Source organism: Agelaius tricolor, unplaced genomic scaffold, assembly GCF_023055355.1.
Source record: "Agelaius tricolor isolate 1412-34295 unplaced genomic scaffold, bAgeTri1.0.p SCAF_65, whole genome shotgun sequence".
Classification (NCBI taxonomy): Eukaryota; Metazoa; Chordata; class Aves; order Passeriformes; family Icteridae; genus Agelaius; species Agelaius tricolor.
In genome coordinates, this window is record NW_027269325.1 from 726174 (window position 1) to 749129 (window position 22956).

The following is a 22956-nucleotide window of genomic DNA, read 5'->3' on the forward strand; positions in this document are numbered from 1 at the left end:
CTGAATCAGTGACTACATTTAAAGGCTCAGGAAACTTCTCAAAAGCTCTGACTACAGCGGCCAACTCAGCAATTTGGGGTGATCCTTCCACCTTGGCAATATCTGCCTCCCACTGTTGAGTTTGGGGATCTTTCCAAGTTACCACTGACTTGTGAGACGCACCAGACGCATCAGTAAAAACTGTCAGTGCTTTTAGAGGTGTCCTGCTCTGAATACTTGTCAGTGATAATGAAAACTGAACATCTGAGTTGAAAATTTTGTGGGCCGGTCTGTGAATTGAAATTTGGCCTGTGTAGCTATCTAGGGCTAATTGCAAGGCTTCATTCTCTTGATAAAATTGCTCTAGCATTGCTTGAGACAAATGGCCTGATTTCAGGTTTAAGGGAATGTAAATGCAGTCAAAGTCACACCCTGCCAATTCTCTGATCCGTATCCTTGCTTTCCGGATCAATTCTGCCATCAGCTCTTGTGGCATTGTCATCCTTTTTGACCTGTTGTGACTGAGAAAGACCCACTCTATAATTAAGAGGGGATCTTTCTTGACCTGGTCCTTTTTCTTTGCCTGGACAGTTTCCCACTGAAAAATCATACCATGGAGATGTGGCAGTTTGCCTAAGATGATAAATTTGAAGGGGAGACCCTGCTGGCACCTGTGGGCCTGTCTAGTAGACATGATTTCCTGAACTTTCTCCAGTGCGGTTTTCGCTTCCTGGGTGAGGGTCCTAGGAGCACTAAGGTCATCTCCCCCTTTTAACAAATTGAAAAGGGGGGCTAGGTCTTCGGTGGAAATGCCTAGCCAAGGTCTCACCCAATTTAAGGATCCACAAAGTTGATGGAGATCCGCTAAGGTTTTGATATCATGTTTGATAGTCAATTTTTGCGGCACAATGGTCCGCTTTCCAATTTCAAGGCCCAGGTACTTCCAAGGTGGCATCTTTTGAATCTTTTCTTCTTGGAGCTCGAACCCTGCAGCAACCAATGCATTGATTGTCAGGTCAAGTGTGTGAGTAAGCATGTCATCACTTGGGGCACACACCAGGATGTCATCCATGTAGTGCAGGATGATGGAATCTCCTGCAGCTTCACGGACTGGAGACAACAAGGAAGAGACATACCTCTGGCAAATCACAGGGCTCACTTTCAGTCCCTGAGGGAGGACGGTCCAATGGTATCTCTTCATTGGGGCCTCCAGGTTAATGGTGGGAACCGAGAAGGCAAAACGCGGAGCATCGTCAGGATGTAGGGGAATGTGAAAAAAACAATCTTTGATGTCAATTACAGCTAAAGACCAATTTTGTGGAAGCATGCTTGGTGAGGGCATTCCTGGTTGTAGGGACCCCATGTCCTCAATAACATTGTTGATTTGACGGAGGTCATGGAGTAGTCTCCACTTGTCTTTGTTTGGTTTTTTAATGACAAAGACAGGCGAATTCCACGGCGACGTGGTCTCCACAATGTGACCTTTTTCTAACTGCTCTTGTACAAGTTCTTCAAGCGCCTTTAATTTGGTTTTGTTGAGCGGCCACTGAACTACCCTTATTGGAGTATCAGTTTTCCAAATCAATTTTTGGGCGTGGCGCACCTCAGCGACCGCTCCCCGAAAAACCTGCGGGTTTTCTGGGATGTCAATTGTGGTTCCCCATTGAACCATTAAATCTCTGCCCCAGAGGGGCTCTGTGTAGTCTAAAACAAATGGGCGAATGGAAGCTATTTTGCCATTGGGTCCCTCAATTTGAACAACGTTTTTTGACTGTCTTGCCAATTGAATTCCCCCTACACCTTGCACGTGTCCTGCTACGTTTTGCAATTCCCAGTGTGATGGCCACTCTTTAGATGGAATAATCGTGACATCTGCTCCAGTATCTAAAAGTCCTTGTATGGACTTGTACTCACCACCACGGTGCAACCCACATGATAGCTTGGGTTTTTCTTTTCCCAATACCCGAGTCCAGCAGACATTGGGAAGGAGTTTACCTCTGAGGGTGTCTGCTTGCTCCTGGTCCCATGGAGGCTCAGGTACTGGGATGGCTTGGGCTATGATTTGGCCTTTGGGCAAGTACACGGGTGGATGAGTACAGTGAAGCCATATGACAAATTGTTTCGGGTCTGATGATATGAGACCCGGAGGAATAATAATTTCTTGGGGTGTGTGTTTTGTGTCCCCAAGGACGACATACTTACTGTGACGCTTCTGGCAAAGCTGTGTCCAAGTACCTGGTTGTTCAGGGTTAACAGATATGAAATGCCAGTTAGTGTCTCTGAGATGAAGAGGTTCAGTCAACGCCAGCCTGTAAGGATTATGTGAAGAGTCAGTGGTTAAAATTGGTCTGGGATTATTCCAAGGAAATGAATGTTCTGTTTTGTTCAAAGCCAGTGCCTCGCTTGGCACCGATACATCTTTTACACTAGATTTCTTTTCCCTCCCCCGTACTTGAATTGAGCCCACCCTATTTTTGTCATAGCGCTGGGGAAAGGAGCGCTCTTTACTCAGTTTTTTGAGAGGTGGTCCTTTGGGGAATTCTGGTTCTTAAGCATATTGTATTTAAAGTCTAAAAACTGCTTTTTCAGAGGGCAGCCAGGCATCCAATGCCCTAACTTCCCACAAAGATGGCAAGGTCTATTAGAGCTGGAGATTCTCTCTTGTGGCATCGTGACATGCTGGAGCTGGCTGGTGAATGATGGCTCAGGGGTTTCCACTGCAGCAATCCTTCTCTGTGGTTTTGGTCTCTCATCGTGGTCAGCGAGGGTAATGGTAACTTTCCTCTCACACACTTCAAGCATGGCCTGCAGCGTAGGCGTTGGGTCAAGAGGCAGGCTGAGGATAGCAGCTTTGCACTTCTCATTGGCATTTTCTTTAGCAATCTCGGTGAGGATTTCCATCCTGGCTCCTTCATTCTGAACTTGCAATTCAACAGCTTTTCTCAACCTTTCCACAAAACTCAAAAAGGACTCAGATGGAGATTGTGTTATTTTCAAATAATTTTCAATTGGAATACTAGGACGGAGCCCAAAGAAAGCTTTCTCAGCTGCTCTAGCACCTTCTCTGAAAGCCCTTGTGGGAATGCTTTCTGCCTGGATCACACTGTCTTCCCAACCTCCCTGTCCACAGAGGTGATCGAGGGATAACATATTACCATAAACATCACGAGCAGTAGCTTCATCAGCCCACAGAGCTGGTAAAATTGCTCTCAATCCTTTTTGCCATGCAACTTCCCACAAGAGATATTCAGAAGAGGATAACAGGCAGGAAAAAAGGTGTTTTATATCAGCAGGGGTTAAAATGTGAGCAAATAATGTAGCTTTAAGGAGCCCTCTAAAATATTCACTTGATCTCCCAAAATCTTTTTGGGCTTTGGCTAGTTCTTTAACAGAATCAACAGAAAGGGGGCTATAATTTGGCTGGAATGCCCCGTTTAAATCAGGGATATATGAGACAGGGGCAGCAGAAAAGGACTGTCCTGTTTCCGGGTTCTGACTCCCAGCGACAGCGTCTCTTGTTACACTGGTCTGAGCGCCGGAGGGCGGGCCGTGGGGGGGGCGGAGGGAGCCCGCGGCGGGCGGGCAGAGCTCTGAGGGGGCGGGGGCGGCCGGGGCCAGAGCGGGAGGGGCGGCCGGGGCCGGGGTGGGAGGAGCCGGAGGAGGGGCCGGGGGAGGAGACGGGGGAAGGGCGGGAGGGCGGGTTTCGGGGGCGGGGTGCTCCGAGCAGAATGGGTTGTTGGGAGAGCGAAAGGGATTATGGGAAGGCGAGGAAACCACCATTGCCACGTGGTGTCCGCCATTATGGTCCGGGGAAGTTACCGGGCGCGTCTCAGGGGTACCAAGTCGGGCACAAAGGTTGTGAGACACGGTATTATAACTTGTGGAAGCAGGGGGGAGGGTAGGATTTCGGGAATTCAGGGCAGAAGTGTCCGGGTTGGAGACAGGGAACCTCGGGGGGGGAGCAGGGATTTGTGCAGGGGCTGGGGGTGGGGGGAGGTGAGTGGAGGAGGGAGAACCGAACTCGGAGGGGGGTAGATCGGGTTTTTGGGAAACAGAGATATTGAAACTGTTGCCGGATGGCTGTTCTTGCATCTTTAAATTAAATTTTACAACATTTCTTATCTGCAGGGCTAAAAAAGCAAATTTTGACGGAGATATGTCTCCTGCTTTCCCTGCCTTCAATAATTCACTACCAATTTTGTCCCAAAAAGCCAAATCACTGAGATTTTCAGTGGACACGTCAGGGAAGTGAAGGAAAAGCCATCTGACGAACTGTTTAACATCTGTTTTTGAAAATCGGATTTTTTCACTCTTAAGAATGTTTAAGAGATGATAATAGACACCCTTGTGAGATACAGAAAGCCTAGCACCCATTTTGGCTCTGATTTTAAATTTGTATCTCAAATTTCAGCAACCCAGGTGGGGGGGGGGAGGAGAAAAGCCTACAGCTGGCAGTCTGCCCACAATAGAGAGAAAAAAAAATTCAGCCCTCCGCGGCGGGGCTGGGAACAAAGGGCAGGGAAACACCCCCTCCCAAAGAGGGGAGAAACAAGAGAAGGGTAAAACTTACCAATCCAACTGCAGGAGAGGGGAACGAAAAAGCCTGGGATGTTGATTTCCACCTGAAGCTGACTTCTTGGGGTACATAAGAAGCTCCCAGCTTCGTCCACAGGAGAGCAACTCACTAAAACGGAGTGTGTTCTTCCGAGGTAGCTTGCCGGCCAAAGGCTTATCGAACAGACTGAAAGTATGTCCGAGCCCCTTTCCGTGGGCTCCTGGAATGGTTCCAGAGCCCCACGGCTGGGCGCCAAGCTGTCCCAGTCTCTCTGCAAGCCTCTCAAGTCCCTGGGCCTTACCCGGGTCGGCAGAGAGTGGGGGGGGTGACCCCACCACGGCCGACTGCGGGGAGACACTCTCTGTGCCCCGAGGGTGCTGAGGGCACTCAGGCTGGTTGCCTTCGCTGCAGCAGAGACGACCGAGACGTCGGTGGAAGAGGAAAGGGGCCGACTCCCAGCAGGGGATATTCCAAGGTTTTATTAAGGAGTCCCGAGGGAGCTCCTATACCTCAGGGGGTCCTCCTGCCGAGAGCGCTGGGGGACGTTCGGAGCTTACATTTAAAGGGGGGAGGAAACTAACATAGATAAAATCCTACTGACCAATAGGTATCTCTGGGGGATGGGTGCTGGGGGGACAGACATACAAAGCAGAGTATGGGGCAGGACTTCGGGGGTTGACCCTTGGCCCCTGGCTAATCACTCGACAACTTGGACCGAAACTTCTCGGTAGGGGGCTGGGATGCCGAGGTGACTGGCAGAGAGCCAGGGTGGGGGTTTTGGAGATCTTATCCCAGGAAAGGGATAACACAAAAGGAGGGGGGGGGGTGCAGTCTGGGATAAACCATTTGGGAAAAACATGGGAATACAAAACCAACTACTTCAAGGTATTACAAAATATAAGAACGCACTACAACAATAACTCTACAGCTGCAAAACTTCTCTTAACATATACTTAATATTTGCCCCTTACTTGGGAGAGTCCACCATGGCATAACTGATCTGTAACAAAGATATTGACCCTTGTTCTGTCACTGCAAGATCTGTGAGAAAATAACTTTGACCACTGTTTCCATTTACAAAAACCACGTTGAGGACCCAAAAATCTCCCAAGATGGGGTTGGGAGGCCTCACCACATAACCAGGATGTAGAGGCTGATGGCTCTGGGCTCAGTTGTGTGCAGACTGAGGACAGGAGTAGCCTGAAAGGAATTGGAGGGTGGTTCCACAGATGCTGGAGTTTTTCTTCATTGTATGAAACAGGCAGAGAAAGAAAGAATGGCACCAAGGGTGTGGAGTGCCCCCGCCCCAGGCGGCGGGGATTCTACCCAGACAGAGAGCATCGGGCGAGGGGCGTGATTTAACAAAGATTCCACCCCTCCACCTGTGGGGCGTGGCCCTGCTAGCCCGGGAAAAGACACTCCACCCCATCTGGTCAAAATAGGAATGGCCCCAGAATGTTCTTCCTTTCCTGTGCCCTCATTGCTTTAAATTCTACTGCAGTGTCCCCGCCTTATTTTTTCCCATTGGTTTGCTCCTTGATCCACCCCATTGCAGTCCCCTGCTCCTCCTGCTATTGGACCCTGACCCTAAACTCCACCCCTACCCTGTCATGTAAAACCCATGACCCGACCCCCGCCCCTCATTTCTTGTCTTGTTCCCTGGCACAATAAAGGGTCCTGGATTTTGCTAAAGCCGGACCCATCCTGTTGCATTCCTGTCCCTGTTGGTCACCGGTGGCTGCCTGAGGTCTGGGACTCCGGGGCCGGGGGAGTTGTTGTGCCCCTCGCTGGGGCAGAATGCAGCACAAGGGCAGCTGGGGAGGCCCAGAGTGGCACAAGGAGAAAGGAATTTCCCTGTCAGGGCAGGGCTGTGGTGCAGCACGTCCCCAGCAGGAGCCTGGAGCAGCCCAAGGCTTTGTGTGGGCAGGCAGGGGCAGGCAGGAGGCAGAGCTGCCAGCAAAGGAAGGGCCCAGCCAGGTGGGGCAGCCGGGGGATGCCGAGAGCCTGCAGGGACAGAGGCCAGGGCAGGGACACCGTAGGACAGCCTGGGCTGCACAGGGCACAGGGATGGGCAGCAGCTGCAAGACAGCCCTGCCAGAGACAACTTGGGCAGCACCTTGGCCATGGCTGCTGGCCCTGGGCCTGAGCCGTGAGGAGGGGACAAGTGACCCTTGCAGGCCTGGGGCCTCATGGCCTCCTTGTCCCTGCTCAGCAGCCTGGCAGGGGCCGCCCCATGCTCCTGCCCTTGGCATTGCCCATCCCCACATGCCAGTGCCCATCCCGGGAAGAGCCTGAGCAAGGAGGGAGGGACAGGATCTGCCTGGCCAGGGCTGGGGCTCAGGCCTTGGCCCTTTGCATTCCTGAAACACATCCAGGTTTGCTCAGCACCAGAGACACCTTTGCCTTGCTTGTCCCCAGCTGTCATCACTGCCTCCGGTGTTCTGCTCTCCCTGGAACCTGGGGACACTTTCTCAGTCCTGTCCCTCACAGGGTTCTATTTAAAGTACAAGAAACTTCAGTATTTCAATCTCCCTTTGAGTTCTTGAGAAGTCTTTGAGCCCACTCTGAGGGACTGGCTCTGATGCAAAGAGCACCAAAGCCCCAGAGGGTCATTGAAGTCCTGGTGCTGTGTCTGTGCTGCTGAGCTGGGCCGGGCTCCTGGCCCAGAGGCAGCTCCTGGCAAGGGCAGCAGAGCTGCAGAGAGACAGCTCTGGCCAGGAGCAGCTCCTGTGCACAGCCCAGCAGGGCTGGGGCACTGCCAAGGCCCCTCAGGGACACCAGCAGGGAACAGACAGAGCTCCCAGGGGCTCAGCACTGGCAGGGGCTGTGGCATGTCCCAGAGGGGGCTGTGTCACAGTGGCACCTCTGTGGCTGTGTCACAGAGGCACAGAGCAGCTGGGATGTCAGCAAGGGGCTGTGTGACAGCACAGAGTGGGTTCTGTGAGATCACAGATTGGGCTATGACATCACAGAGTTTGTTGTGTGAGGTCATTGAGCAGCTACAGCATCATAGAGGAGCATCAGGGAGCAGAATGGGCCCTCTGTTATCCAGGAGGAGGCAGTCAGAGAACTGCTGAGCTGCTTGGATGTTCATAGATCCCTGGGAGCAGATGGGATCCAACCCAGGGTGATGAGGGAGCTGGCAGCTGAGCTTGCCAAGCCAGTCTCCATCATTTACCAGCAGTCCTGGCTCCCTGGTGAGGTTCCAGATGACTGGAAGCTGCCCAATGTGACACCCATTCACAACAAGGGTGGGAAGGAGGATCCTGGTAATTATAGGCCAGGCAGCCTGACCTCAGTACCCGGTAAGGCAATGGAACAGTTTCTAGTGAGTGTCATCAGCCAGCACTTCCAGGATGGCCAGGGGATCAGAGCCAGCCAGCAGGGGTTTAGGAGGGGTAGGTCGTGTTTGAGCAAGCTGGTCTCCTTCTATGACCAGGTGAGCCTCCTGGTGGATGCAGGAAAGGCTGTGGGTGTTGTGTGCCTGGACTCCAGCAAGGCCTTTGGCACTGTGTCCCCCAGCACACTCCTGGAAAAGCTGCAGCCCAGGGCTGGGACAGGAGCACTCTGTGCTGGGTTCAGAACTGGCTGGCTGGGCCCAGAGAGTGGTGGTGAGCGGTGCTGCATCCAGCTGGGGCCAGGCACCAGTGGTGTCCCTCAGGGCTCTGTGCTGGGGCCAGCTCTGTTCAATATTTCTATTGGCACCATGGATGAGGGGCTTGAGTCTTTCATTAGTAAATCTGCAGATGACACTAAGCTGGGAGCGTGTGTCCATCTCCTGGAAGGTAGGAGGGCTCTGCAGGGAGACCTGGAATGGTTGGAGGGATGGGCAGAGTCCAATGAGATGAAGTTAATTAAGTCCAAGTGGCGAGTCCTGCATTTTGGCCACAATAACCCCTGCAAGGCCAGAGGCTGGGGACGGTGTGGCTGGACAGTGCCCAGGCAGAAAGGGACCTGGGGGTGCTGGTTGGCAGCCAGCTGAACATGAGCCAGCAGAGTGCCCTGGTGGCCAAGAGGGCCAAGGGCTCCTGGTGTGGATCAGGAACAGTGTGGCCAGCAGGAGCAGGGAGATCATTCTCCACCTGTACCCGGCTCTGGTGTACCTGGCATTCTTGCCTCGTACTGGCACCGTACCTTGAGTGCTGTGTCCAGTTCTGGGTGCCCCAACTTAGGAGGGACATGGAGGGGCTGGAGCGTGTCCAGAGAAGGGCAACAAGGCTGGGGAGGGGTCTGGAACACAAATCCTGTGAGGAGAGGGAGCTGGGGTTGTTCAGTCTGGAGAAAAGGAGACTCAGAGGTGACCTTACCACTCTCTCCACCTTCCTGAAAGGAGGTTGTGGTCAGGTGGGGGTCAGTTTCTTTCTCCAGGCAGACACTGACAGATGCAGAGCACACAATCTTAAGCTGCACCAAGGGAAATATAGGTTGAATATTAGGAAGAAGGGTTTTCACAGAATGTGTGATAAAGTCCTGGATTGGTTTGCCCGGGGAGGTAATGGAGTCACCATTTCTGGATGTGTTTATAAAAGGCTGGATGTGGCACTCAGTGTCATGGTTCAGTTGAAGTGCTCGGGCATGGGTGGGACTTGATGCTCTTGAAGGTCTCTTCCAACCCAGTAATTCTCTGATTCTGTGATTCTGGAATTTGATGATCCCATTGGGTCCCTCCCAGCTCAGCCCCTTCTGCAATTGTCATCCTTTGGCTCAACCTTTGTGTTCCCTCAAGGTGCTGGCAGAGCTGTTGGGGACAGGGCAGAAGTGGGGCAGCCCCAGCGTTGCCCTGTGTGTGACACCCCATTGGTGACAGCCCCAGTGTCCCCTGTGTGTGACACCCAAGCGGTGACAGCCCCAGTGTCCTCTGTGTGTGACACCCCATTGGTGACAGCCCCAGTGTCCCCTGTGTGTGACACCCCATTGGTGACAGCCCCAGTGTTCCCTGTGTGTGACACCCCATTGGTGACAGCCCCAGTGTCCCCTGTGTGTGACACCCCATTGGTGACAGCCCCAGTGTTCCCTGTGTGTGACACCCCAGCGGTGACAGCCCCAGTGTCCCCTGTGTGTGACACCCCAGCAGTGACAGCCCCAGCGTTCCCTCCCTGCAGTCGCTCCAAGGGAAGCGTCCAGAGCCGCGTCCAGTCCATGGAACTGAGCGGCCACTGCCCACCCCGGCCTGGGCTGATGTGGATTCCTCTGCACACAGCTCGGGGAAGGTCCCCCTGGCCACCTGCACAGTTCCACAGACAAGTGTCAGACACAGTCACAGAGCTCTGCCCAGAGCTTCTAGGAAGAGATAATTAGAAAAAACTCCAAAACCATATAAACCAAAAAATTAAAAAAAAAAAAAACACAAGAAATGAAAAACCAACAAAAAACCAAACAAAACCATATGAAAACAAAAGAAACCCCAGCACCCTAACCAAACAACCAAACCAAAAACACAACACAAACAAACCAACCAAAACAGAACAAAGGATAAAAAACCAAATCAAGCCAAACCAACCAAATAAACAAAAAAACAAATCAAGAAAAAGAGAACTCCCCCCCAGTAGAGCTGTTCCATCCTTCAGTTGTCACACTTGCACTCACACAAGACCTGGGGCTGCAAAAAAAGAGAATTGATTCGGCACGTTTGCAGAAAAAGCAGGTTTAGGACAGGCTCTCAGCAGAACTGTTCTCAGCTGAGCCAAAAAGGCCCCTTTGGCAGCTGCAGGGCCATTGGAAACGCAGACTCTCAGCCCACAGGGCAGGAAAGGGCTCTGAGTTCCCCTCCCCTGACACTAAACCCTGTTCCCAGGCTGCTTCACACTCCGGATTCTGCTGGAGGACTGCACAGAGCTGAGAGTGGCCTCTGGCTTTTCCATGTTGTGTGTCCTAAAGCTGCCTGGGAGAAGAAATTTCGGGTCAGCTCCGCTGGCACAATCCCTGCTGGCACAGGACACAGCCCCAGGAAGGGCTTTGCGTGCCGAGGCTTTGCTGCAGGCAAGAAAAGCTCCTGGCTCAGGGTCACCTTTGCTGCTCAGCCAGAGCCCCGAGTGCCCCAGCAGCAGCAGAGAATGGCAGCAGTGCCACGGGCAACCATCACCATTGCATGGCAACCATCCCCAGCCCCTGTTGCTGTGGTCAGTTTCCATGGCAACCATCACCAGCCCCCTGTTGCTATGGTCAGTTTCCATGGCAACCATCCCCATCTCCCTGTTACTATGGTCAGTTTCCATGGAACCATGCCCACCCCCTGTTGCTATGGTCAGTTTCCATGGCAACAATCCCCATCTCCTTGTTATCACAGTCAGTTTCCATGGCAACCATCACCAGCCCCTGTTGCTATGGTCAGTTTCCATGGCAACCATCAGCAGCCCCTTGTTGCTCTTGTCAGTTTCCATGGCAACCATCCCCATCTCCCTGTTGCTATGGTCAGTTTCCATGGCAACCATCACCAGCTCCCTGTTGCTATGCTCAGTCCCTCAGCAGCTCCATGGAGACCCCATGCCAGGGGTGGTTGCCATGGAGACCAGCTCAGGCCTGCACCCAGAGCCCGTTGCCATGGCAACCATTGGCAGTCCCATCCCCAGGCTCATGGGATCCCAGAAGCACAGAATTGGCTGAGCTGGGAGGGACCCATCAGGATCCTCCAGTCCAACTGCTGGCCCTGCACAGGACACTCCAACAATGCCAGCCTGGGCCTGGCAGCGCTGGCCAAACGCTGCTGCAGCTCAGAGAGCCCTGGAGCTGGGACCCTTCCCTGGGGAGCCTGGCCAGGGCCCCAGCAGCCTCTGGGCAAAAACCTTTTCCTGACATCCAACCTGAGCCTGCCCCGACTCAGCTGCAGCCGCTCCCTCCACTCCTGCCCCTGGGCACCAGAGGGAAGAGGTTCCCACAGCCCCAGCCAGGGACCCGCTCCCAAGGCTGTTGCCATGGCCACCAGGGCTGGCACCAGCTGGGATGCTCGGTTTCCACCTGCTGGGGTTCAGGAACGGGATTCCTCAAATTCCTGCTCCTGCTAAAACCGCGCTGCGCTCGCTGCCCTCCCACCTCCCATGGAAAGCACAAAAGACAAAGATCCCAGGCTGGGATAAGAACAATTTCCTGGGAACAGCAACGAGATAAAGAACAAACAGGAACAGAAATAATATTGGTAACAGATGGGATAAGAAAAGCTATTTGCAGGGAAAACTACATCACCACCCACTGGGTCTTCCCGGCCACGTATTCCCTCCTGTCTGGAAAGGACACCTTTCTTCTCAGGGAGAGAGAGAGTCCCTTTCCTGCCCCTGGCAATGACCTGAGGTGGGAGTGACTGTAATGACACGGCCATGGCCAGACCCTCATGTTCTTCCATCTCCCATCATGACACTGGCAGGGGCAGGAAAAGGGACAGGGGTCTTCCCAGCATGGATCACAGGGAACATGGATCACCAGAGCTCTTCCCAACGTGCGTCCTCCAATAGGGGATGAAGCTGGAGCAGTGCATGAAGCTCCTCCTTCAGTCGAGTCATTCCAGGGCTTCCCTTACCGGTGCCTCTGTTGGTGTTTGTTCAAGTGAGAGCTCTGGCTGAAGCTCTTCCCACACTCAGAGCACTTGTAGGGCCTCTCCCCGGTGTGGATGCGCCGGTGCCTGACGAGGGTGGAGTTGTGCTTGAATCCCTTCCCACAGTCAGGGCAGCGGAAGGGCCTCTCCTCAGTGTGAATCCGCTGGTGCAGGAGGAGGTGGGAGCTGCTCTGAAACCTCTTCAGACACTCAGGACACTGGTAGGGCCTCTGCCAAGTGTGGATGCACTGGTGGATGATGAGGGTGGAGCTGCAGCTGAAGCCCTTTCCACACTTGCCACGCTTGCCACACTCCTAAGGCCATTCCCCAGTGTGGATCATCTGGTGGCAGATCAGGCTGTTGCTCTGCCTGAAGCTCTTCCACACTCCAAGCTGCTCATGGGCCACCAGCTCCGAGCTCTGGCTGAAGCTCTGTCCACCTTCCTGGCACAGGGTGGGCCTTTTCTCCTCAGAGCACCCTGGGCTGGGCTTGCAGCCCCTCCTTGTGTGGGATCTGCAGGGATTTTCTGCCCTCTTGCATTCCTGTGCTGAGGAGTCATTCAAAACAGCCTCTTTCATGAGTGGGGATTTGTCCTCCCTGGTGTCCATCCTCAGCTCCTGCCCTGGGGGAGGCAGGACAAGGAGAGGATGGGATTTGCCTCCATGCCAGAGGGAAGGAGATCCTCCCAATGTGTCCCTGGCTGCAGGACGGCATCGGCAGCAGGATTGTCCTGCAGCCAGGGCCCGTGCTGGGCTGGGAGATGGAGCAGGAGAGAGGGGGAAAGGGGCACTGACTTCCTCCTCACCTGCCTGCATGTCCTGGGACATCTTCCTCTTCCTCACAGCCTCCTTCTCCATCCAGCCAAGGTTTGGGAAAGAGAAATCCTGGTTTGGGGAAAAATACAATGGATGAGCACATTGGGTTAGGGGGTTCCTACTGCCCAAGCCCATCCCTAGAAGTCACTGGGAATCTGTCACCCATATAAACCTCCAAAGCACCAAGATTCAGTCCCCCAAAATACACAAATGACCAAGATGCAGCAAAAACACCCAGCCCTCAGTTTCCCCTCTCTGGTCTCTCCACTTTGGGCTCCTGGAGGCCCCCCCTGTCTGGGTTGCTCCAGTTCAAGTTTGTATTGGTGTTCCCCTCTCTGGGCTGCTGGGGCTCCTGGCAATCCCGCAGGTTCCCCTTCTCTGGGCTCACCACTTTGGCATCACAGGCGTCCCAGGGGTCAGCACTGTCCGGGGTCCCTGTTTCAGGCTCCTGGGCTATCCATGGGTCCCCCCTGTCCATGCTCCCAACGTGTCCAGGCTTCTGGAGCACCCCCAGCTCTCGTATTGCCCATTTCTGCTCCCCCAGTGCCGGTTTCCCTGCTGCCCTGCCGGTACCGGGCGATCCCCACGTGGCTCTGGGCTGGCAGTGCAGCCCCTGGCCCGGGCAGATCATTCTGCTCTCTGACACTGTCTACCAACCCAAGAGGACAGTTATCCTGTAGGCAAGCCTTCCCACTAAAGACTGAGGCAAAGAAGGTGTTAAGCACCTCTGCCTTCTTCTCATCTGCGGTTACTAAGTCCCCTCCCACATCTAATAAAGAACAAGGGTTGGTCCTACCCTTCCTTTTGCCATTAATATATTTGTAAAAACATTTTTTATTATCCCTTACAAAATTTCCCAATTTAATTTCATACTGAGCTTTGGCCTCCCTAATTTCTTTCCTACGTGCCCTAGCAACCCCCTTAAATACTTGCTGAGAGACCTGACCCTCCTTCCAAAGATGATACATCCTCTTTTTATTCCTATGTTCCATCAAAACCTCCTTGCCCATCCAGGCTGGACGTTTGCCTCATCAACTCTTCTTTCAGCACACAGGGACAGTCTGTTCCTGTTCCCACAAGATCTCTGTTTTGAAGCACACCCACCCTTCCCAAACTCCTTTGTTTTTAAGGGCTGCTTCCCAAGGAACTCTCTGAATAAGTCTCCTAATCAGGCCAAAGTCTGCCCTCCAGAAGTCCAATGTAAGAGTCTTATAGATGTTCCTCCTGATTTCACAAATATTGGGAACTCTATAATTTCATGCTCACTATGCCCCAAGCGGCCTCCAACCACCACATCTCCCCCCAGCCCATCTCTAATCCCAAACAACAGGTCCAGCATAGCCCCTCCCCTGCTGGGCTCACTCACCAGCTGTGACAAAAAGTTGTCCTCCACACACTCTAAAAACTTGGAGGCTGCCTCTGAATTTTACTTCTCCAGAGGCTTGTTCAGCCTTCAGCTCTTCAGTTCAGGAATTCAGTGCCCCAGAGCTCATTAACATTCAGCACACCTTAACAAGCTGAGCCTCTGGGAATAATCTGATTTACATTTCCAAATCTTTCATGGTTAATGGGACAGATTTCAGAACTGCATTCCAAGTGAATATATTATATTTACAAAGACAGTGAGGAAATATTTTTTGGTCCTGTTTAGGTTTTCCTGTTAATTCATTGATATGTGCAATCTCCAATTGATCCTGAATCCAAGTACCTCCTCATGCATTTGGAATAGATATGAAAATCAAGACCCTTTATGTCTGACAATCAATCAGACTCTGTCCCTACCCCCATCCCACCATTTCCCCCATCCAAGCCCTGGCACTCAGAGCAGCCTTGTGCAAATCTGAGCTCCCTCCAGCCCAGGCTGGACCTGCAGGTTTCAGCTCCTTGGCTCCAGTTCCCCCCTGCTTTCCTTGGAGAAGGAGCTGCCAGAGACCAGAGGGATGTTCATTTATTGTCAGCCAGCAAAGCCAAGGGAAGGCACAGCTCTGTAAAATGCAAAAGTCATTCATTTCCCTGGCTGTGCCCTGCACCTGATCCCCACAGCCTGTCCTGTTTCCTTCATCCCTGCATTGCCAGGCACTTTCTGGGGCAAGGGAGCTCTGCTCTGGCTATGGAGCAAGGTCCAAGTGCCACCATTGGAGTGGGAACCACAACTCATCAGGTTTGTGTCCATTGGGGGTCAGGAACTGGTGGGACTCAGAGGCACAGAAAGTTTCTCTTCAAGGCCAGCAGACCATAGTTGAACAGGACACAATTTAATAACAATCACGCCCCTCCCTGAGCTATGTGCAATGTCCCAGCAGTGTCTGATGAGTGCACCGTCCACAGGTGATTTCCATACTAAAATTAATTTTAGACAAACCTGGTAATAGATATAAACACAATTAAGGTCTTGTATCAGGATGCTCATCCTGGTGTGGGGGCACAACAGCTCAAACAATTCCTGATTTGCAAAGCTGCCAGTGGTGGTTGGAGAAGGGAGGTCAGGCTGCTCTTGGTGTTGAGGAAATGCTGAAAGCAGCCTGACTCATTTCATCTCCTCATGCCCTGGCTGATCTCCCCTCTTTCCCCTCCCACCCATTGGCTTTTGTCTCCCACCAGCCCCCCTGTGAAGAGCCTGGCTCTGTGTTCTCCATCCCCTCCTCGCTGGCACTGCCAGGCAGGGATGAGGAGCCCCTCAGCCTTCCCTGCTCCAGGCTGGACAAGCCCAGCTCCCTCAGCCTCTGCTCACAGCCCAAGGGCTCCAGCCCCACCTTGGAGGCCCTTCCCAGGCCCTGCTCCAGCTGCCAGACATCTTTCCTGCCCTGGGCAACCCAACCCAGGCCACAGTGACCTGGAGAATCCCTGTCCTTGATGTCCTGGTCACACAGCCCTGGCCCCTTGTCCCCTGTCAGGCTCTGGGGTGGATCCTGTGGAACATCCTTTGGTGGAGGCTGTGGCTCCAGGTGGGCAGGGGGATCCCGGGGGACAGGGACCCTGCTGGGCATGGACAGCATTGGACTTGTTGGGAGAAACGGTGAGGGGGAGCTGGGGCAGAGTGAGCAACCCAGTGACCTGACACAGCCCTGCTGGGATGTCACACAGCCCCTCTGGGATGTCACAGCCTCCTCTGGGATGTCACAGCCCATTCTCTAATGTCACACAGCCCCTCTGGGATGTCACAGACCATTCTCTGATGTCACAGAGCTGCTCTCTGATGTCACACCAGAGTCGGTGATGTCATAGTCTGCTCTGTGATGTCAGACCTCTGCCCTGTGATGTCACAGCCTGCTCTGTGATGTCACAGATGCAGTCTATGATGCCACAGCTGCTCGATGACCTCACATGATCCACTCTGTGATGTCACAGCCCACTCTGTGACCTCATGTTACCAGATGATAAATTGTCTCTACCAGCTGAGCTGACCCCTAGAGCTTGTTCTCCACAACCCCAGGCCTGTGGAGACCACACAATGCCCATTGTGTGAGAAGGGGAACTGGAAGTTCAGCAGCCTCAGTGTCCTGCCAGCTCAGCCAGGCCCACGGGAACATTGGGCTCCACGAGCACCAGGGACCAGCAGAGACACCCCCAGGACAGAAGAACACATGGGTTAAGAGGAGGGGAAATATGTTAATGATTTTGGGGAAATGATTACCACATGTGTGAAAAAGAAGAGAAAATCACCAAATTTGCAGATGACACCAAGCTGGGTGTGAGTGTGGATCTGCTGGAGGGTAGGAGGGCTCTGCACAGGGCCCTGGACAGGCTGGAAGCAGGGCCCAAATCCAACAAGGTGAGGTTGAACAAGTCCAGGTGCTGGGTCCTGCACTTTGGCCACAACAACCCCTGCAGCTCTACAGGCTGGGGACAGAGGGGCTGGAGAGAAGCCAGGCAGAAAGGGACCTGCAGGGACAGATGGACAGCAGGCTGGATATGAGGCAGCCGTGTGCCCAGGTGGCCAAGAAGGCCAATGGCTCCTGGCCTGGCTCAGGAATGGTGTGGGCAGCAGGAGCAGGGCAGGGATTGTTCCCCTGTGCTCAGCACTGCTTGGGCAGCACCTCGAGTGCTGTTTGCAGTTCTGGGCCCCCAATTTAGGAAGGACATGGAGGGGCTGGAGCGTGTCCAGAGAAGGGCAACAAGGCTGGGGAGGGGTCTGGAACACAAGAGCTTTGAGGAGCAGCTGAGGGAGCTGGGCTTGTTTATCCTGGGGAAGAGGAGGCCCAGGGGAGACAAGGTGGTGTCAGGGCACAGGTTGGACTTGATGATCTCCTCCATGGCCTGTTCCAGCCTTGCTGATTCTGGGATTCTCTGAAAGAACCCTTGGAGCAGCTGCAGGATGAGCCCTGGGCCTCCTCTTGAGGAGCTCCAGCAGCCCAGGTCCCTCAGCTTCTCCTGGCAGCCCCAAAGCCCAGCCTGTCAGTCGTGCAGAGCCTGTGCAGCTCCTCCTCACTGCCCAGAACAGGGAGCCCCAGAGGCAGACACAGCAGCCCAGATGTGCCCCCCTGGCCTGGGCTGCCTCTGGCAAGGGAGCAGCAGCAGGCACTGCAGGAGCCTGCAGACAATTCCTGCAGCACTTGTAGGATGATCCTGCTGCCCAAGGGACGTTCCCATGGGGCCAAGCCAGGAACTGCAATGGGCAGTGGGGCCAGAGAGGAAAGGGCAACCAGGGATGGGCTGTTTGCAGGGGAGGGAACGGGGGTGGGCAATGGGAAGACATTTGTATCAGGAAGAGGAAAGAAAGCAAAGGTGAAGCAAAGGAAATGCTCAGGGCAGTTTGGGGCTGGCTGCCAGGCAGCCCTGGCTCTGAGCAACAGCGTCTGCAGTGGCACAGGAAACTCCCAGCTGATGGGAACAAACTTTCTGGCTGAGTGCAGAGGCCAGGACAAAGCTGAGTGGTTTCCCTGGTGTCCCCCAGCCCTTGCTGGCCCCAGGGCTGATGGCATTTGTGCTCCCTCAGGTTCATGTCCCCACAGCAACAGCATGGGGGTGCTCCCCCTGCTGTGTGCAATGCAAACAGGGGCTGCTGAGCCAGTGCTGCCGTGTCTGTGCCTGCAAGGATGGGGCACGGGTGTGAGCTGGGGGAGAGGCCAGGGCTGCAGAGGGGGGATGTTGTTGGCAGCTGCATGAGGACGCTCTGGGACGCTGCCCTGGGCTGTGCAGCGCACTGGGCATGGATCAGCCCCTGCTCTGCTGCTCCTTCCCGTCTGCCCCAGGGCTCTTGCAGAGCCCCAGCCGTGCTGTTTGCCCCCAGCCTGCCCACGGCCAGCCTGGGGCTGCTCACGGGGGTTTCTGTGCTGAGCATTGGCCTGGCCGTGTTCTTGAGAGAGCCTGGGCAAGGAGCCTGGAGCCCCCAGGGCCTGGCCTGAGGCGTCAGCGCTGCCCCAGCAGTGCCCATGGCCTGTTCCTGCTGCAGCCCCGGCACTGCCACCCCCAGGGCTGTGCCCGGCCCCGAGAGCACTCAGGCCCTGCAGCAACACCAGGGCCACCAGGGCAGCGGGGCAGGGCCATGGCAGCAGCACTGGCAACACCAAGTGCTGCTGCTGCTGCTGCTGGGCACAGCTGCTGGGCCAGCCCTGATCTGCCCCAGCTCTGCACACAGACATTGCTGCTGCAGCTCCAGAGAAGGCAACAAAAGGGCATCTCTGCAGAAAACTCTGCTGGGAGATCCTTTAGTTCCTTTAAAGGCACCAAGAACTCATTGACACAGTCTGTGGCCACAGGGAAGATGGAGAGAAACAAAATGAGAAATGGCACAAACAATGACATCTCTTTGTGGAAAATATGAAAAAAACTAAAACAAAGAAAAAGAACTGCCAAACTGAAACCAACAAGAAGTATTAAAGATGACTTTAATTACAAGTGATTTGCTGAAATTGGCAAGCAGATGAATGTTCCTGAAAGCATCCAGTCATCAGTCTCCACACTGCAGCCTTGAGCTCCTGGTTCCTCAGGCTGTAGATGAGGGGGTTCAGGGCTGGAGGCACCACTGAGTACAGAACTGACAGGGCCAGATCCAGGGATGGGGAGGACATGGAGGGGGCCTTCAACTGAGCAAATATGCCAGTGCTGACAAACAGGGAGAGCACGGCCAGGTGAGGGAGGCAGGTGGAAAAGGCTTTGTGCTGTCCCTGCTCAGAGGGGCTCCTCAGCACAGCCCTGAAGATCTGCACATAGGAGAAAACAATGAACACAAAACAACCAAATACCAAAGAGGCACTAACTGTGATGAGTCCAACTTCCCTGAGAGTGTTGGAGTGTGAGCAGGAGAGCCTGAGGATCTGTGGCACCTCACAGAAGAACTGGCCCAGGGCATTGCCATGGCACAGGGGCAGGGAAAATGTATTGGCTGTGTGCATGAGAGCATGGAGAAAGGCACAGGCCCAGGCAGCTGCTGCCATGTGGGCACAAGCTCTGCTGCCCAGGAGGGTCCCGTAGTGCAGGGGTTTGCAGATGGACACGTAGCGGTCGTAGCACATGATGGTCAGCAGTGAATACCCTGCTGTGATAAAGAACAGAAAGAAAAAGAGCTGAGCAGCACATGCTGAGTAGGAGATGGTGCTGGTGTCCCGGAGGGAATTGTGCATGGCTTTGTGGACAGTGGTGCAGATGGAGCCCAGGTCGCTGAGGGCCAGGCTGAGCAGGAAGAAGAACATGGGCGTGTGCAGGTGGTGGCCGCAGGCTACGGCGCTGATGATGAGGCCGTTGGCCAGGAGGGCAGCCAGGGAGATGCCCAGCAAGAGGCAGAAGTGCAGGAGCTGCAGCTGCCGCATGTCTGCCAATGCCAGCAGGAGGAAGTGCCTGATGGAGCTGCTGTTGGACATTTGCTGGAGCTGGCCATGGGGACCTGTTCATGGAGAAAGGACAGTGAAGAGTTAGAGGAGATCCCTGTAACCAAAATCAAAGCCATTTCCCATACACTCTCCCCAAAACACACACAGAGACATCCTTTTGTGTTCAAGAGTTCTGTTTTTTTTTTTTTATAAGCTTCCCCACATCTCTTCTGGTGTTTTTGGATATCAGAAACCCTCAGCATTTCTGCTGCACTCAGGGAGAACAGAGCAAGTTCTGTGAGGCAGAGTGATGAGTGGAGACTGAGGAGAGATGGTCTGTCATTGTGACCTGTTCAGAGTTTCTCTGGGCTTTAACCTGTCTCAGGTGGAGGGTGATCACCTTCCCATGCTTCCCCTAAAATGTCACCAGGTAGTGCTGAGAGCAGATGGATCCACCCCAGCCCAGCTGCACATTTGTAGCCAAGGACTCACATTGCTCATTTCACCAACCCAGCAGCATTTTCAGAGTCAGAACACCTCTGCCTTTCCCCATCAATCTCATGACTCAGAGATGCTCTAGGACAGGTTTGCACCCTGGTTTGGAGCTCCCAGCTTGGACTGAAATCTCAGGGAGACTCCCAAGTGTCCTTCTGATGGCATTGGATTGTGGGAGATGCAGCTCCTTCCCTGGCTGCCCTGACAGCATTGCCCAGAGCCGGGCACTGGGGACAGCGTCACCCTGAGCCAGCTGTGCCCCCTCCAGAGCCCCCAGGGCCGGGCAGCTGCTCCCAGCCCTGTGCTCTGCAGAGGGAACTGGGCCCGGGGCTGCAGAGCTGCCCCACGGCTCTGCTGCAGCTCTGCCTGCACAGGAGGGGCTCCACGCCTTGGAGCCCCGGCCCTGAGGGCAGAGGCTTGGCTGGGGCACAGGAGGGAGGGGGCTTGTTCAGAGGGAGGGGCTGCACTGCAGGGGATCCTGTGCACATCTCTAATCTTAGCCTGCCACAGCATTGCTGGGTTTTGTTTTCTCTCCTTCCCTGACCTTCTCTCTGTTTCCTGGAGACTTTCCTCCTGCAGGTGTTTCCCTGTGCCCAATCTCTCCACACCAGCACTCACAGACCCCAAATCTCTGTGCACTCCCTGTACCCCTACAGCCTGTTTGCAGGGCATGGGCTGGGGGCAGGTTCTGTTTGCAGCTTGGAGAAAGGACAGCTCAGACTGAATCCCATGGGTCCAGCAAAGGTGATGCTGGTCCGGCCATGGGCAGAGGAGTGGCTGAAAGCACATTAGGGATCTCCTGTGAACCTATTGATCACTAAAAGTAACAGTTCAGGTGTCTCAGGCACTTGTCAAAATCCATAATCATCCTTTAATATTTATCACCCCTCCCTGCCATTCTCCAATAGTAGGAAACTGAATACAAAGTCTTAGGAAATTTCCTCATTTTTATCAAAATCCTTGTCTTGGGAATATTCTGTGACTGATCAGAACCCCTCAGTACATCAGAGCTTCATGAGCATTTCACCTCCCCTGCACCAGAAATACTTAGAGTTGTACTCACAGAGTCTGCAGGCATTGGGATGTTGCAGCTTCAGGAGATCACTGCAGGAGCTGCAGCTGCATTGTCCTGCAGCCAGAGGTTGCTGTGCCAAGGGCTGGCAGTGATTGTGCCCCAGGCACTTCTCAGCCCCTTCCCAGCCCTGAGTGACTGAAGCTCTCTGTGCCTCTGGGCTGTGCCCGGGCTGGCTGCAGGCAGTGCCCCAGCCCTGCTGGGCTGTGCACAGGAGCTGCTCCTGGCCAGAGCTGTCTCTCTGCAGCTCTGCTGCCCTTGCCAGGAGCTGCCTCTGGGCCAGGAGCCCGGCCCAGCTCAGCAGCACAGACACAGCACCAGGACTTGAATGAGCCCCTGGGGCTTTGTGCTGAGGCCCTGAACATCAGTCCCTGAGAGGGAGCTGAAGAAACCTCTCCAGAACTCCGAGTCAGAATCCAACTCTAAAGTTTCTTTGACTTTTAATGGGTCTCACTGAGGGACAAAATGGAGAAAGTGTCCCCAGGCCCCAGGCAGAGCAGAGAACTGGAGGCAGTGATGACAGGTGGGGACAAAGAGAAGCCAAGTCTGGGTGCCCTGGGGCACAGCAGGGTCTGTGCCACCAAGGGCTGTGAGGAGACACCTTGTCCTGAGGCCCTGGGGCCTCCTGGCACAGCCCCAGCCAGGCTGGGCACTGCCAGCCCCTTGTCCTGCCCTCAGCATCCCCCCCTAGCCCACATCCCAGTGGCCTCAAGGATCTGCTGGAAGGAGTCCCTGGGGAGCCTTGCTCAGGAATGGCCCTGGGGGCTCCTGAATGCTCCCTGCAGGGACTGCAGGTTTTTCAAAGGACTTTGGGTTTTGCTTTTGCCTTGGAGTCTCTGAGAGGTCTGTGCAATCATGGCCCCAATTATCTGCTTTAAGGAGTCCCTTGAGGGCTTTGTACTGACACTCAGTGGGGCTCATTAATACTTTGAGATACTCAAGATTTTTAAGGTAATTTGTGTGGAGGCTGGAGAACTGGCCAAGGAAAAGCCTGCTCTACTCCCCTGGAGGACCAACCCCTAAGCTATAACCTCTGGTTAGGGAGAGCAAAAAGTTCACCCCCAAAATCCTTTGTTGCTTTATGTTGATCCCTTACAACCCATTGGTCCTTCCCCTTTGCTCTGCCCCTGTGCCCTGATCCCATTCACTCTAGTGTTCTATCCTGCCCTTCGAGACCCCAATATAAAGCCCTGCTTTCCCTGCCTGAGTGGCTTTTTGTCCCTGGACCCTTTTGAGGATGAAGCTCAGGAAAGGTTCTCCTTGGAACCCCACACCAAGACCCCGTCTCTCCTCCTGCGTCGCCGGGATCACAGAAGAGCTGAAATCCCTCGGCATGAGCACAGACATTGCCTGTGCCCCGAGGTGTCTTCTTCAAGAAGTTTCTTCGGGAAGGTTGCAGCGCTCTGAGCACCACCTGCCACAACCTGTGGCGCCCAGCGTGCGGCCTCTGCAAAGAGATCCCTGAAGAAGTGTCTCCTGCAGCCTCCCACTGCAGGACAAAAGTCGCTGTTGGCGCAGCCGCTTTCCCCAGGAGAAGCCCTCACCTTTTAGTGGGGGCTGCCCGAAGGGCGACCGGGACCCTCCGAAGACTGAAGAGGCCAAAGAGCTCCCGGAGTAGCGGAGGCCAATTGAGGGGCTGAGCACCTGCCCAGCAGATTTTCATTGACCCAATGGGCAATGGCCCAAAGAGCAACTGTAAGTTATATATATATATGTGTATATATATATATATATATATATATATATTAGGGTCTTCTGTTTTTTCA

General features: G+C 54.1%; 1 protein-coding gene and 1 long non-coding RNA gene across 2 annotated transcripts in view; both read left to right on the forward strand.

Annotated features, from left to right (window-relative positions):
* The window catches only part of LOC139605362 (zinc finger protein 551-like), a 484882-nt gene that overhangs the window by 127074 nt on the left and 334852 nt on the right, over positions 1-22956 (forward strand). The window lies entirely within an intron of this gene.
* On the forward strand, positions 3669-4352 carry LOC139605350 (uncharacterized). The gene is made up of 2 exons (XR_011684334.1): positions 3669-3834; positions 4108-4352. It is a non-coding gene; the product is annotated as an uncharacterized lncRNA (long non-coding RNA).